This window comes from Peromyscus californicus, unplaced genomic scaffold (assembly GCF_007827085.1).
Source record: "Peromyscus californicus insignis strain IS unplaced genomic scaffold, ASM782708v3 Scaffold_12__1_contigs__length_115047231, whole genome shotgun sequence".
In the NCBI taxonomy this organism is placed as follows: Eukaryota; Metazoa; Chordata; class Mammalia; order Rodentia; family Cricetidae; genus Peromyscus; species Peromyscus californicus.
The window spans coordinates 77,592,607-77,608,301 of record NW_026294413.1 but is presented as its reverse complement, the minus strand read 5'-3'; the positions used below and the strand labels follow the sequence as shown (position 1 = coordinate 77,608,301).

Here is a 15,695-nt window from a genome sequence, read left to right as displayed (position 1 = left end):
AAAAAAAGATGTGTTAGAAAAGGAAAACATTTATGTATAAAAAGTTACATTAGCCTCTTGTAGTTGCCATTGGAGAATAGCAGCCATGGCCCTGTGTCACCCCATGGCCGTGGGCCTCAACAATGGCCACAAGGTGACAGAGAATGTCAGCGAGCGGATGCACTCTGCCAGAACCATGTACACCTCACCAAACACACTAAGTTCCTTCGGGATGAGTGTGGCTTAGTGCCCTATGAACAGAGCCATGGAGCTGCTCAAGGTGTCCAAAGACAAGCACCTGCTCCAGTTCATCAAGAAGAGGGTGGACATGCACCTCTACACCAAGAGGAAGCAGGAGGAGCTGAGCAACATGCTGGTAACCATGAGGAAGGCCGTGGCCAAGGACTGGTGCCCCCTTCCCTGATAAATCACGCACACGCACACGCACACGCACACGCACACACACACGCAGAGCTACGTTAACTACAAGTCAGAGGAAAACAACTTTAGGATTCTTACAGGTGTATTTCTGAGGACAGTTTATATCCCATCATACTGTGTGTGTGTGAGACCAGCAAAGAAGACCTGAGAGACCCACTCTGGTTAGCATCATGCTCTTACAGCTTCCTGAGGCCTGATGCACACCCAGAAGTCTGGAGACAGGCCTCCCTGTATAGCTCTGGATGGCCTTGAACTCAGATCAGCCGCCTTCTACCCCCGAGCGCCGCACCACACCAGGATATGAGTCACTTCATAGAAACTTCCAGGGCAAGTCTGATACAGAGAGGGAAGACGTCACGGCACAAGGGGGAACAGGAGTGGTGGATTATTGCTATCCAAGAGAAGAAGAAACCAGCGAGAATTAGAAGAGAAAAAAGACCCAGAGGAAGGAACTATAAAAGACCTGGAGGACAGAAAAACAAGGTGGAAAACTGTCTTTTATTTGGACACTTACTGTAAACGCACATCAAGGGACTCGGACTTTAGCTTTCATAGATTCCTGCTTTAAAAGATGGCCAGACCGCTCCCACAGATGCCTCCTTCAGCCATTACACGCATATTAATTAATGTGCCATTTTCACAAAATCATCTTTTATAATGTTTACTAAAGACAAATGCATTTTGGCTGGTGAGGTGGATCAGTGGGTAAAGGTGCTAAGTCTGAGGACTAAATTCGACCCTAACAGGACAGGTTGTCCTCTACCATCCACATGCATGCTATGACTGACTGACCACACACACACACACACACACACACACTCTCTCTCTCTCTCTCTCTCTCTCTCTCTCTCTCTAAAAGTAACAAGGAGAAAAGGGAATCCTATGTTACAATTTAGGCTCCAGATACATATTTCTCCACTATGGCAGAAATTATATCCCATGAACATCTTTATTTTCCTAACAATATTCAGGACTGGGTAGGTAATGGTGACAATTCTCCCTTGTGGCCACAGCATAGGCAATGGGCTCTCAATGCTGTGATTCTTTAGGAACCTGAGCAGTGCAGAATCTGACTTTCCTGGGCAGGTCACTGCAAGCTGTTAAGCATCAGTAAGACAAGAGGGGTAAGCTGGTATAAAGTAACTGAACTTGTTACCAGAACAAGTGAATTACGCTCAGTCAAACAAAGAATCTGTCACTTCAACGTCTGCACTTACTTCAAATTCATTTTACAGAAATATAAAGTTTGAATTATTCAGACATAACAACATTGGTTGGCATCTCCTGTGGTGGTAGATTGTTGGGGTAAAAAATGATGAACTGCATAATTTGTTCAAAACCTTAGAAGGTGACAAGGACTTAAATAGTCCAAGAGAATTATCACCTGAAGCTGAGAAAGAATTGGCCTTGGTGGAAAAGAAAGTACATGAAGGGCACGTGGATCGTATTGATCCAAAGCTGGATTGCATTTTGGTTATTTTACCTTCTAGGCATTCTCCTACAGGAATATTAATGCAGAGGGAAGATATTATATTGGAATGGATATTTTTTACCAAATAAACCAAATAAAAAATTAAAAACTTATGTGGAAAAAAATCTCTGACTTGATTTGGAAAGGAAAATTGAGACTTCGTCAATTAGCAGGAATAGACCCAGCAGAAATTGTCGTACCTTTAACTAAGGAGGACATTGAAAAATTATGGACAGAAAGTGAACCTTGGCAAAGAGCTTGCAGTATTTTTTTTTTGGAGAAATTAACAGCAAATATCCCAAAAGCGATAGAATTGATCTTATAAAGAGAGCTGATTGGATCTTGCCTCGAATTATACAGGAAAAACCCATATCTGGAGTTCGTACATTTTATACAGATGCCAACAAACAAGGAAAGGCAGGTTACAAATCAGAAAATTTAAGTAAAGTGGTTCAAAGTCCTTATAATTCAGTTCAAAAATCAGAATTGTATGCTATTCTGTTGGTATTAATGGATTTTTCAGAACCTCTCAACATAGTTACTGACTCTCAGTATGCTGAAAGAGTAGTATTACATATTGAGACTACAGAATTTATCCCTGATGCTTCGGAATTAACTTCACTATTTATTCAATTACAAGATACAATCAAGAAAAGGAGTCATCCTTTATATATAACTCATTCGATCCCATACTGGTCTGCCAGGCCCTCTAGCACAAGGCAATGATGAGATTGATAAATTATTGATAGGAAATGTGCTGGAGACCTCAGAATTTCATAAAAAACATCATGTCAATAGTAAAGGTTTAAAAAAGGGTTTTTCCATAACCTGGCAACAAGCCAAAGAAATAGTAAAGAAATGTCCTACTTGTTCCTTCTACAATCAAACGCCATTACCAGCAGGATGTAACCCAAAGGGTACTCAGAGGAATGAAATCTGGCAGATGGACGTGTTTCACTTTGCAGAATTTGGAAAACTGAAATATGTACACCACACTATCGATACTTATTCAGGATTTCAGTGGGCAACTGCTTTGAGTTCTGAAAAAGCTGATTCTGTAATCACTCATTTGCTAGAAGTTATGGCCATCATGGGTATACCTGCACAAATCAAAACTGACAATGCTCCATCATATGTCTCTGTTAAAATGAAACAGTTTTTTGCTTATTACAATATAAAACATATTACAGGCATACCACATAATCCTACAGGTCAAGCAGTTATAGAAAGATCAAACAGAACTCTAAAGGATATGCTAAATAAACAGAAAGGGGTAACAAAACCCCCCAGAAATAGACTGCATAATGCTCTATTAACTTTGAATTTTCTTAATGCCAATGAGAAAGGAACAACAGCTGCAGAGAGACATTGGATAATAGGAAAAACTACAGAATTAAATCAGCCTATATACTTTAAGGATGTGCTGACCTCAGAATGGAAACCAGGGTATGTGTTACGTTGGGGACGAGGTTTTGCTTTTGTTTCTACAGGAGAAGATAAGCTGTGGGTACCATCAAAATTGATAAAGGTTCGATTTGAACAAGAGAAACCTCTTAATTAGAGGAGGTGATAGTTCTTCAACAAGCATGAACATCCAATTTAAACTAACTTATACCAGTAACACATGTCTTTTCATTTAATCAGATAATAACTTGCCAAAAAGGAACATCCCCAAAATTAGTCTTGGGGAAAGGTTTTTGTTTTTGTCTTTTAGGAGAATGAAGGTTAAGGAATCTGAAGAACACTGGACAAATGAGACAACTGAAGAAAAGGGACAAATCGTCTATCCCACGAAACAGAGTGAAACGTCGTATGGGTATATATTATCTAAAAAATTTTGTGTCTTCCTAAATGTTTGTTTCTGCTTTTCTCTAAAGATTTAACACTATTGGTCTTCTAATAGTCCCAGTTCAATTAAAAATTAAAGCTGACTTTGGAGTTGGAGAACGGCTCTCTCCTTCTTTAAACTCAAGCATGTTGTTAAAAGGAAAATGCAAACTCCCTGTATCATGCCAGAATAAAAGAGCCATCTTCTGCTATGGGACAGGAGAAAAGCCAAATTAATTAAGGGACTATTCTATTACTAATCTCAACTCTTTGATTCTATTCTGATTCTTTAAAACTTCTCTTAAAGTATAAATTTTATATCAAAATTTACAAGATTAATATATATATAGATATATATACATTTTAAACTTTGTTAAGATATGAATGGTTATATAGAGTACTAATTAATGCTAGAAAAAAGGTTTCAATTAGCTGCATATATATGTCTTTGTGTTCGAGTCTCTTATCAGTTTTTTGCAGGAAATCATGGCCAGGCCTAACATCAACTGAAGTCTCCAGGAAGAAGTTGGGGCCCCACAACAACAACAATTCCACGTGGACAATAATAACATCACTAAGCTGACAAACATCATCTACAGATCAGCTCTGAACTACAAGATGCTCAGAGCAATTTTGAGATGACTAGCTGAGATGATCCAGTCTCAAAGACTACTTGAATAAGGACTTGAGATAAACCCTGAACTTTGGCATTATACACAGACTGGATAATGAAGGACATAGTTACCTTTCCTAGAATTTGACAATTAACCTAAAATTTTTCTTTCAGGATAAAGATAACTTCGCCCATACCCAGCAGGAAGCAATTTTAAGAATACGACGCCCACATTCCCAAAGAGGTGGTGTGGGGCGGGTGGTTTTTTTGGTCTTTTTAATGGGTTTTGGGTCTGGGATAATTTTCATTGTTTAGGGGGGTTGGTTACAAGTTGTTGTCAAGGGTTAGGAAAAAGGCTAAGCAAAGGAGATTAGATTTAAGGTTCTTGTTTTAAAAAAAAAAAAAAGAGAAGCCAGGCGGTGGTGGCTCACGCCTTTAATCCCAGCACTCGGGAGGCAGAGCCAGGCGGATCTCTGTGAGTTCGAGGCCAGCCTGGGCTACCAAGTGAGTTCCAGGAAAGGCGCAAAGCTACACAGAGAAACCCTGTCTCGAAAAACCAAAAAAAAATAAAAAATAAAAAAAAAATTAAAAAAAAGAGAGAAAGAAAGAAAGAAAGAAGAAAAAGACAATTACTAGTTTTAAATTTTTACATTGGATTGGATTGTTTTATATTGTATACAAATTATATATAGTGAAATTGATATTGTTAGAAAATGCTATATGTATATTTCTAATTGTACTTAAACCATTCATTTAACAATGCAATTTTCTGATCCTTGAATGTTATTATTACCAACTATTAGGATATAAAGAAATGAAAGTTAGTAGTTAGACATTACAATAGAACTTGCAGTCATATTAGATATGTTTTAAAAATTGAGCAGATATATTTTAGACAGGTCATCTTCAAACCCTTCAGAGATCTACAGAATATGGCATTTAAAATGTTTTGATAACTTAGAAATTTTTTCTTTTTTGTTATGATTATGAGACATGTCGGCTCCTGGCAGTACCAATCTACTTCAGAGAAAATATGGGCATTGAAGAAACTGCATATGGAGTTAACTTTCATTGTGGCAAAAGTTAGCCACTGGACAACAAAGTATCCTCGAATCAACTGCTAACAAAATGGACAGACAGGACATGAAACAAAGGACTACTGATTCTTGCCAAAACAAGTGTGGTTATGGCTTTATCAAAAGGCATCTTCTGAGGCCAGGACAATATGGCACCATCCCTGAAGTGGCCTTCGCAATTCGGAAAAGGTACAGTGCCCTTTTCTTTGAAGGGAGCTGAACAAGCAGTGGGCCAATGGCTTCTGATGTGCTACGGAACAGCAGCTGAAACAGTTATTCTTGAAGAGTAACTAAGCTCACGCCTCTCAATAGTAGACTGGCATTTGATAGAGGGATGTGGAGAAGAACGGGATGCTGAGATGAAGCCATATATACACAGCCAAGAAGAATGGACAGTTGAATTAAAAAACCATCAACAATTTCCAGAATTTAAAATCCTGAATCATAACACGACACTAGCGGAATTCAGGTGTTTTTGGTACATGGACTGCTCTCACCCAGTGTGAGGTTGAACTGTTGAGCTTGTGTACATCCTACTTCACAAATGAGTCTGTCAGATACGCTAAGCCTATAGGCTGAAGATGATGCCCCAGCATTGCGGAGAAACCTCAGGTGACTGTCCAGGCAGCTGGCTGTTTCTGTCAACTCACAAATTTTTTGGAAGTTGCTTGCATGCACTTTCTGTTTTTATTTTTGTTAGCTAATATTATTTCCTTCTTGGGTCTCTGAGGGAGTTGAAGATTAGTTATAGCTGAAGGTTAGTTAGTTATAGTTGAAGATTAATTAGGATAGAAAGTGAATTAGATACATTTTGGACTTAACAAAATAGGATAGATAATGAAATTATTTTCTCTGAATTTGTCAAATACAAATGGACTAGACATTGTTTAGACATTTATTACTTGTATATATTGTATATAGTCATTGTACTCTTGTATATAGTTTTTCTTTTGTTAGTTATAACCTTTTTCTTTTTTTTTTCTTTTTATTAAAATAGAAAAGGGAAAATGTGGTGGTATTTTACTTGTACTGAAATGTGATTTTAATTGTATGTTAATAAATAAAGTTGCCTGGGGGTCAGAGCTATTAGAGCCATAGCAAGTGCGTGGCGGCGGTGGCGCACGCCTTTAAGGACCTGGAGGGCGGGACATACAGGCAGTGATGAGGCAGTCACATGTTTGGGTTTACAACCAATGAGAAGGCAGAACAGCTAGACTATATAAAGACATACACACAGGAAGTAGGTCCCTTTTCGGAGAGCTCTCTTGGCTGAAGAGGATTGCTGAATCAGGAAGGGTGAGGCTCTTAGCTCTGACCTCTTGGCGTTCTTCTCTGAATCGGCTCTGTGTTTCTTATTTAATAAGACGGTTGGTTACATCTACAATCTCCCATTAAAATCAGTAAAATACAACAATGTATTGGTTATTGAAATGTAGTATTCTGGCTAATTACGGTGTCATAAAAGACAACTGTCTAACCATAAAGGTCAGGAGATTTTCTCAAGTATTTAACTTCCTTAGTAAACAGAACGTGCTTCATATAATTTGACATTTTCTAGCTAATGCTTTTATTTGTTATGAAAAGAAGCCAGTTGTGGTCCACACCAATGCTGTAGAGGAGGTAGAATCGATGTGTTAGCCATCGTCTAAGTCACCACTCTAAGCTTTGTTCACCAGCCATCTGTATCTCTTTGAGACAAGCAGAGGAAGTTACATTGGTCAATTTGTCTTTGCTCAGGTGACTTCCTTCCCAAAGATGCAGCCATCTACTATGGCAATTATGCTTTTCACATGTTCTCAATACCCACGATAGCCAGGACATTTCACCTGCTGTTCTACTGATGTATTTAGCTGCCAGCCTGCTTACCAAAATCTAACAGCTCTGGTTTCTAGCTTTACTTGTAACAGTCTCCACAGCATCTACCTTTTATATTAACGCAGTGTGTAGAGCATACACATTCCTTGCTATCACAGGACAGCGGTAGGTTCTTCACAGCTATCATTAAGCGTGCTGGACTTGTGCAATGCAATTGTCTGTGTGCTGTTTGTGGCACTGGGAATCCTGAAGGTACTTGAATATAAAGATAAACTAGCATTACCTGACAGAGAAATATGCAAAAATTTAAAGGTAACCCCTGCTGTATTAAAAAACAAGTAAAAAGTAATTTAGGATCAGGAGGAAGGTACTTCAAATTTGTCTGACCATTCTGTCTGTTTATGTTTTTAAGAGTATATTCTATAAATAGAAAATAGAAGTCAATTAAAAAATACAGGCAGGAGGTGGGGCTGGTGAGAGGGCTCAGCGCACAAGACACTTGTTGTGAGAGCTGACAACCGGAGTTTGATCCTCAGAGCCCACAGTGAAGGAGAGAACTGAGTCCTGAAAGTTGTCCTCCAACCTCCTTATGTGCCATGACACAAATGTGCCACACACACACACACACAGAGACACACACACACACACACACACACAGAGACACACACACACAGAGACACACACACACACACACACACACACACACACACACCACACACACACACACACACACACATGCAAATACAACAGACTGAATAAAACCGGGTCTACCTATGCGAACGATGTCATGGAGATAAGGGGGAGGGGGTTCTCCGGCCTCCAGTGTGCTCACTGCTCAGCTCGAGGGCTGCACCCTTCCATTTTCAACAGTCCACAGTGCTGACAAAGTGTCACCTTTGTTAGGGAAGCTTCCCTGGGCACTGTATCCCCAGGCCATTTTGTGTGACTTATTCAGCACAGCCTTGGGAGACTTACAGTGATGTCCAAGTTCAGGTCACTTCCACCAGCAGGGGGTCAATTTCCAGCATTCCTTAAAGGGATAGCTTCAGTGGCCTCTGCCAGTTTCAACTAGGTCTGAATCTTTACCTTCCCAGGAATGGTCTCTTTCTCAATCCCATGGTTAAGTGGCTGCTACCTGTACCTTCTACCTCTGTGCTCTTTATATAGTTAGTTACCTTTGCTTTACTAATTCCTCTATTAATAGATATTTGTGCTATTCTTTCTGTTAAAACTAGTGAAGAATTTCTGGCTTTTCATTGGACTTCTATAGCAAGACTTTCTACAGAAGAAGAAACTTACATAGTTAAGCCTGTAACACATAAAGTATGCTCAGATTCACTGGTAATCATCCGAGATGGACAGTGTTCAGTTGGAACTTCCAGTTCACTCCTGCTTGATCAGGAAAGCCCCATTCCTGTCTGTCTCTCTCTCTCTCCCCCAAACAACACCCTCTCAGAGACTCTGAACAAAGGGAAGGCACCAAAAAGCCCAGTTCCACATTCTTAGCTCCTCCCCTAAAGTTGCCAGCTGCCCAAGTCCTGAGCACTCCAGCTTTTGACCATACTTGGGCACAAAACCCAGCTTGTGGCACACGCATCACCACCCCTCGCCTACAGGCGATATGAGCTCCCTGCTTCAGTTCAGGAGTGTGACTTCTCCTGCCTCAATCTCTGGGACTGGAGATCTCACCCGGGAGTTGCTTTGCTCAAATAAACCTGTTCTTTTACTTTTTCAGTTTGGCTTGATCTGGCTTACTGTGTCGGCAGAGAAACTATTATAGTGTACAGAAAACCTATTAGACAGATTTGCAACAGCTCCAATTCTGGCACAGGCCCACAAGGGGTACACAGAAAGATGTGTGCTGCAGCAATGTTCACAGCACCCCCAAACCATGAACAACTTAAATGCCAAAGAGGAAAGTCAAGGGGCATACTCATTCAATGGAAATAGGCAGATTCCGTGAATCAGCAACTTATCTCTGAACTAAAAACCAAGTTGCAGAAGGATACAAATACAATAGTCCTTTACAGACAAAACTACAATAAGCACAAAGTGCCAACAGGGATCAGTAACCTAAATAATGTGAAGCAATATAGACTAGGGTGGCTGTGTCTAGAATGAAAACAGTGGCTGGAGAGGTCATAGAGGAGATTTTGATTTATCTGTAATGTTTAATGTTTAAACTAAGTAAAGAGGTTATTGTTGGTTATGCTGTTTTTTTTTTTTAACGTTTGTGATATATAATTAAAATAATAAACTATTTAGGTGAATGATAAAATATAAAGTTAACAAATATTCAACTAGTAAATGGAATAAAAGAGAGTAAATTAGGGACAGAGTATCGAAAGCTGTCACACATCAGGATTCCTGGAAGCCAGTTCATTCACTAGAATCTGTGATTTGGAGGAATGTAGGATGAGCGCAATCAAATGACTGTTCTAACAGTCAGCTCAGCTTCACTGCAGTGCCACAACTGATCTTCCAAAACCAACAGACCTCCAAATATACCGTGGGTCATACTGGAAAGTTACCATCACACTGAGAACGCTAAGCCATGCTTAAATGAATGCCAATACTACCTACCACTAGCCACGCTTAGGCAAACTTACAAGTTTCATGGAGGCAGAAGATGCTAGCTGTAGTTATACACTGAACACCAACTGCTCTGGTGTTTAGGGTTTGAAAGCCCACCTGTCTGTTCTCCAGCAGCGCCACTCCAAGGCTAACGGCCTGGCTATCAACCAGTTTGCCAGAGCCGCCTTAACAAATACAACAGGTCTAGAGACGCACATCAGCAGAAATGTGTTTTGTCATAACTGGAGTCTCGGTGTCCCAAATACAGGGGTTGGCATCTTGAGATCCCACGAAGCCTCAGGCACTCACGGGCCTCTCTGCTTGGCTTGTGGGTGCTCACTGTCACATTGTCCACATGGTCCTTCCTTCGTATGTGTCTAAATTTCCTCCTCTCACCCAGTTGCAGCTGACTGGGGCAGACTGGGGTTTACCTATTAGCTTGATTCCAACGTCACCAGTATCACTTGCACTCACACTCTTAAGGACTGGAGGGTGGAGTTGTATGGGGACACAATTCAATCCATAATAGTCCCCTAAAGTTCTACCACATGATCTCTTCCGACATTCATATTGCACTCACAGTTCCGCGCATTTTAATTAATAGATGACAGATGCTAGATGTTCTTAGCATCTCTTCCCCTCGAATCTGGAGGATAGACTTTATATCATAACTCACTATATACTAAGCCTCCCAAGTTCACTGTTTTGGTAGATTTATGTATGCAGAATTTTATATGCTTAAGGAAAATTCTATATCCAAGCACTTGGCTAACATAAAAATAAGTTGGTATAATGTACATAGATGTAGAAGAAAGAAATTGTGTTAAATGATGGAGTAAAAACATTCAGTCGCCTGAGCTCTTAGTGTGAATTTTAAAATAGCGGAGATCATCAATTCTATACTGACAACATCTGCTCTATTTACAACACAGCCATTGTATATACAGCCACAATGCTGACTAAAATAAAAATGAATATGCACTACCATACCTGGACTTTTTAGAATGAGAAAAGTATCATTTGAACAGGCGCTCTCTTTCTATTCAACATGTTTTCTGTAATTTTAACCAGTGGTTTCCAAACCTGTCCAAAGTATCAGAAGTCACTTGAGTTGGAATTAAAAGACAGGCTTTTCAGAACCCTCACTAAACAACAATCTCTGAGATAGTATCAATCGATATATGACTTTAATGAAGAGCTCCAGGTTATAGGGCATACAAGAAAATGCTCAAAAGTAACCACTGGCTCACAATCAGTTTAAACCAGACATTTCTGCTGGGTGGTGGTGGCGCACGCCTTTAATCCCAGCACTTGGGAGGCAGAGGCAGGCGGATCTCGTAAGTTTGAGGCCAGCCTGGTCTACAAAGCGAGTTCCAGGAAAGGCATAAAGCTACACAGAGAAACCCTGTCTCAAAAAACAACAACAAAAAATAAAATAAAATAAAATAAACCACACATTTCCACATTTGGTCACTCATCAAAGATTAAAAAAAGATATTTTTTAACATATTCTCATACGTATACATTTACAAATTACACATGTATACTAGTACTACAAAAATGCTTTATTAATTATAGAGTATAAAAATTGGAAGGATGAACTAGAAATTAAATAAAATCCAAATATTTCAATTGTAACACCCCCAAAATCAGTGTTGACACACTCCATTTTAGAGGCTACTGGTTTACAGTCTCTTTGCACCCTGAATCCCAGCATGCTCTTCTCCTGAACTCTAGACTTATGCCCTCAACTGCCATGGGTATTTCGGTCCAGCTGAAGCAGGCTCCTTTTCTCTGCCACCACAGGCTGGGGCTGGGCTGGATCAGGTGAAAGAGCAGAGAGCCTAGGCTGCCCCACACATCCTCTGCCACGTGAGGAACACAGCACTGCACATTCATTCACTCATTCTCGCGCCGCCTCACCGTCCCAACCGTTCAGAGCGCCCTCTCAGAGCGCTACACTAACTCCCTAGCGGCTCTCCCTCATTCTGAGAGCCCTTCCCCGCTTTACACTTTCTTTCACACTGCTGCCAAAGTGGCAATCTAAAATGCAAATTTCAGCTTCTCCATTTTACACCTGCCAAATGTTTCATTTTCACAAGATAAAATTTAAAAATTCAGCGTGACAAAGCTCACCCCGGTCTAGTCCGGATCTATGTCTCTGACCCGTCTCCACTCCGATTGCTTCACGCCACACAATCTCTCAAAGTGCAACCATCTCCTGACTCCACGTTTTTAATTCATTTCTGGCGTGAGGACCTTTAAGACTCAAGCCAACTACATATTTCTCTATAGAGTTACTTGTCAGAGAGGGGTCTCCTTTTATCTGGAGACCACAGACAACAGATAAATAAGCGTTGAATCACAGTAATTCAAGTTTTTAGAAACCATGGAAAGAAAAACGCCTCAGTGCAAAGGATGAACCGTACTTAGGAGGATGGTAACAAATGCCGCAGTCAAACTAACCGAGGGGCAAATGAATCTGAACCTGAGCTGTGAACTGAAAGGAAATCAAAAGAAAAGCTAGTCTTTTTTAAAAGAGGAGGAGCAGAAGAGGGAAGAAGAAGAAAAGGGGCTTCTTATGGCGCAGGTCCAGAACACTGAGAAGCGCACAGAAAGCCGGACACTAAAGATACTGGGCAAGACTGAAGTCAGACACTGCCTTCCAGCAGAGAGGCAACGGATCATGTCACCGCTCCACTCAGACCCCACTCTACATTACCACACCGCTTTGACTCAGAAGCTATCTGAAGTCTCTCAAGCCATAGGAGCAGTTACGTCTGACTCTAATCTCCTGGAATCTTCAGCCATCTGGCATCATTAAAACCCCATTTTTCTATCATCTCAAAATTCCAAATGAGTACCTCCTGCCAGGACAAGTGTAGAAGGCAGCCTGGGGAGCCCAAAGTCTGCTAAGACTTGAAGATGAGATCGTGTCATCCATCATACTGGGACTGGCGAGTTAATCTAGCATTCTGAGTTATTTCTTGGTGATACCAATAAAAGGCAGGTCCTTCATGCCTTTGTTACAATGGAGTTGTAAGAAACAGACAGAGGAGGAGGTCATGAAGCAGCTGTCTCAATCATCTAGAGTGCTACAGTGGAATTCTATAAACTGGGCAGCTCACACATGGCAATTTCATCAGTTCTGGAGACTGGAAGTGGAAGGTGAAGACTTCGACCAGGCAGACTCAGTGTCTGGTGAGGACCTGCATGTCCCAATACCATCACCTTGGAAGTCAGGATTCCAGGATATGAAGTCTCAGAGTGCTATCAACACTTAGTCCACTGGAGGGCACAAGAAATTAAATGCAGCAACTGATTAAATTAGCCCATGGGTATTATATCAGGAATAAAAGGGCTAGCAGCAGAGTTTTGATATAAAAAGTTAGCAGGCATTTTTACCCTACAGCCCCTAAAAATGGCTAGCGAGGCATCTCAATGTGGCAGACCCTTGATCTGTCCCCCACTTAAAGGGGTTCTGTTGCTCATTCTAATTACACCCCCCGCCACCCCCACACAGAAAGACACAAAGTATTTGAGAGTACTCCATCTTGTCTCATACATGCAGAAATATAGGAAGAAGAATTAAAACAATGGAAAGAGCAGGTGCCTATAAGATGGTCAATAGGTAAAGGTTCCTGCCACCAGTTCTGATGACCTGAGTTCAATCCCTGGGACCCACATGGTAGAAGCAGAGAACTGGCTTCCTCAAATTGTCCTCTGACCTCCATATGCACACCCCTACACAAACACATCATTTGTGCACATACACAAAATGATAATTAAGTGTAACAAAACTCTAAACAGAGAGTTAGGCATTGTGTCATACCACACACCTTTAATCCCCGCACTTAGAAGGCAGAGGCAGGTGGATCTCTGAGTTTAAGGCCAGCCTGCTCTAGAGAGAAAGTGCCAGGAAAGTCAGGGCTACACAAAGAAAGCCTGACTCAAAAAAACCCAAAAAGTAAAATTAAATTTAATTTAAAAATTAAACAGGAAGGACAGAACAGTGTGTTAGTCTGGAAGAGCAGACCTCGGCTCCCAACAATAATGGAGAACAGATTGAGAAGGCAGCAATCCGTGGGACAAGTGCTACCACCGTCCACTGCTGGTGCCGGGGGACTTCCCAGGTTGTGATGTGGGGAAGACAACCCCAAAAGACCCTAGCAATTCTGCTGAGTTGCGGTCAGAATCTGTGGGTAGAACACCGGGGCGTAGCGGGCCACAGAGAAGAGCAGTGCTCGCGATACAAGAGGCCTCGGAAAGTCTTTGGCTAAGTTCTGATTTATGCACACGTGGGAGAAAAGAGCCCTAGAAACTGAGTAGGTGTGACAATTCCCAGAGCTCATACAGGCTTGTGGGTGGCTTATGTTCCAAAAAGCCAGGCTATAAAGACCTGAATCGTTTAAAAAGGTTTTGATTTTTTAATTTTAGTGTACGGTGTTTTGCCTACACTTAGGTTTGTGCACCACTTGTGTCTTCAGTGCTGAGGCTAGACAAGGGCATCAGATCCCTTGGAACTGGAGCTAGAGGTGGGTATGAGCTGCCATGTAGGTGCTAGGATTGAATCCAGGTCCTCTGGAAGAGCAGCTGGTGCTCTTAACCACTACCTCCCCAGCCTTGCTTTGATGCTTGTGAGAGTGAGCTTTACAGCCAAGATGTAGGTCAGAGTGTGAGCCTTGCAGACATCTTAGGCATGAAAAATGTGTATCATAAGACATGATGACCCAGGAACAATGAAATGAGTCAGAGGGAATCGTAAGTGCAAAGGCCCTGGGGCTAGACCTCACACTCTAGGATCAGTAGGAGTCTGTTGTGGTTGGAGTGCAGTGCTGGCAAGAGCGAAATTAACAGGAGGAGCTGTAGATGGGCTCAGAGATGTAAGGAGCTAAGTGTAGCTAGCGTTGGACGCCAGCTAAGTGTGTGCTAAGTGTTCTTAACTGCTGAGCCACCTCTCCAGCCCCAAATCCAAGGGATCTTGACAAATGCCCTACAGGCACTGCCTCAGTAACAGGGATAAATTACTCTTGTATTACAAACTGCTCTGACAGTAGAAATGGTTGAAGGAAAGCCCTAGAATGTCAGCCTGACAGTTACTGTGTGTTGGAGCAAAGCTGAGAGGTACTACTGAGTCCTAACGGAGTCCTAGAGAATCCCACGGAGTCCTACAGAGTCCTACAGAATGCTACAGAGTCCTACACAGTCCTACAGAGTCCTACAGGGTCCTACAGAGTCCTACACGGTCCTACAGGGTCCTACAGGGTCCCACAGGGTCCCACAGAGTTCCACAGAGTTCCACAGGGTCCCACAGAATCCCACAGAGTCCCACAGAGTCCCACAGAGTCCTACAGAGTCCTACACAGTCCCACAGAGTCCTACAGAATTCTATAGAATCCTAGAGTCCTACAGAATTCTAGGGTCCTACAAAATCCTACAGAGTCCTACAGAATCCTACAGAATTGTATAGAGTCCTAGAGTCCTAGAGAATCCTAGAGTCCTAGAGAATCCTAGGGTCCTACAGAATTCTAGAGTCCTATAGAGTCCTAAGAACACCAACTGGACACTCTAAGCTCAAAGACAACCCCACCAGGAGGAGAAAACCAGCAGACAGCCCCCCATACCCCCACACAACACAGATGGTAAGGTTAGAAGAACAAGCTGTAAAAATAGTTTAAAAAAAAACCCAAGATTTTAAAACAACCATCCCATATCCTTGATGCATGAAGTAGAGGAAAATATGAACACAATGAAGAAGGAAACAAGGTATAGAAAATACCTAACAACTTATAGAAGTGAGAAATACATCGCACATGAAAAACATCTAAAATGAAATAAATTGATAGCTGATTAGAGAAGACCAGTGAAATTCTTCATGTTCAAAATAGGAAGCTGACAA

The 15,695-nt window shown here is 41.5% G+C and overlaps 1 protein-coding gene and 1 pseudogene across 8 annotated transcripts in view; one reads left to right on the top strand and one right to left on the bottom strand.

The window, feature by feature from the left end:
- The window catches only part of Ddhd1 (DDHD domain containing 1), an 81,028-nt gene that overhangs the window by 54,642 nt on the left and 10,691 nt on the right, over positions 1 to 15,695 (bottom strand). The window lies entirely within an intron of this gene.
- LOC128107517 (60S ribosomal protein L36-like) lies at positions 86 to 1,073 on the top strand (annotated as a pseudogene).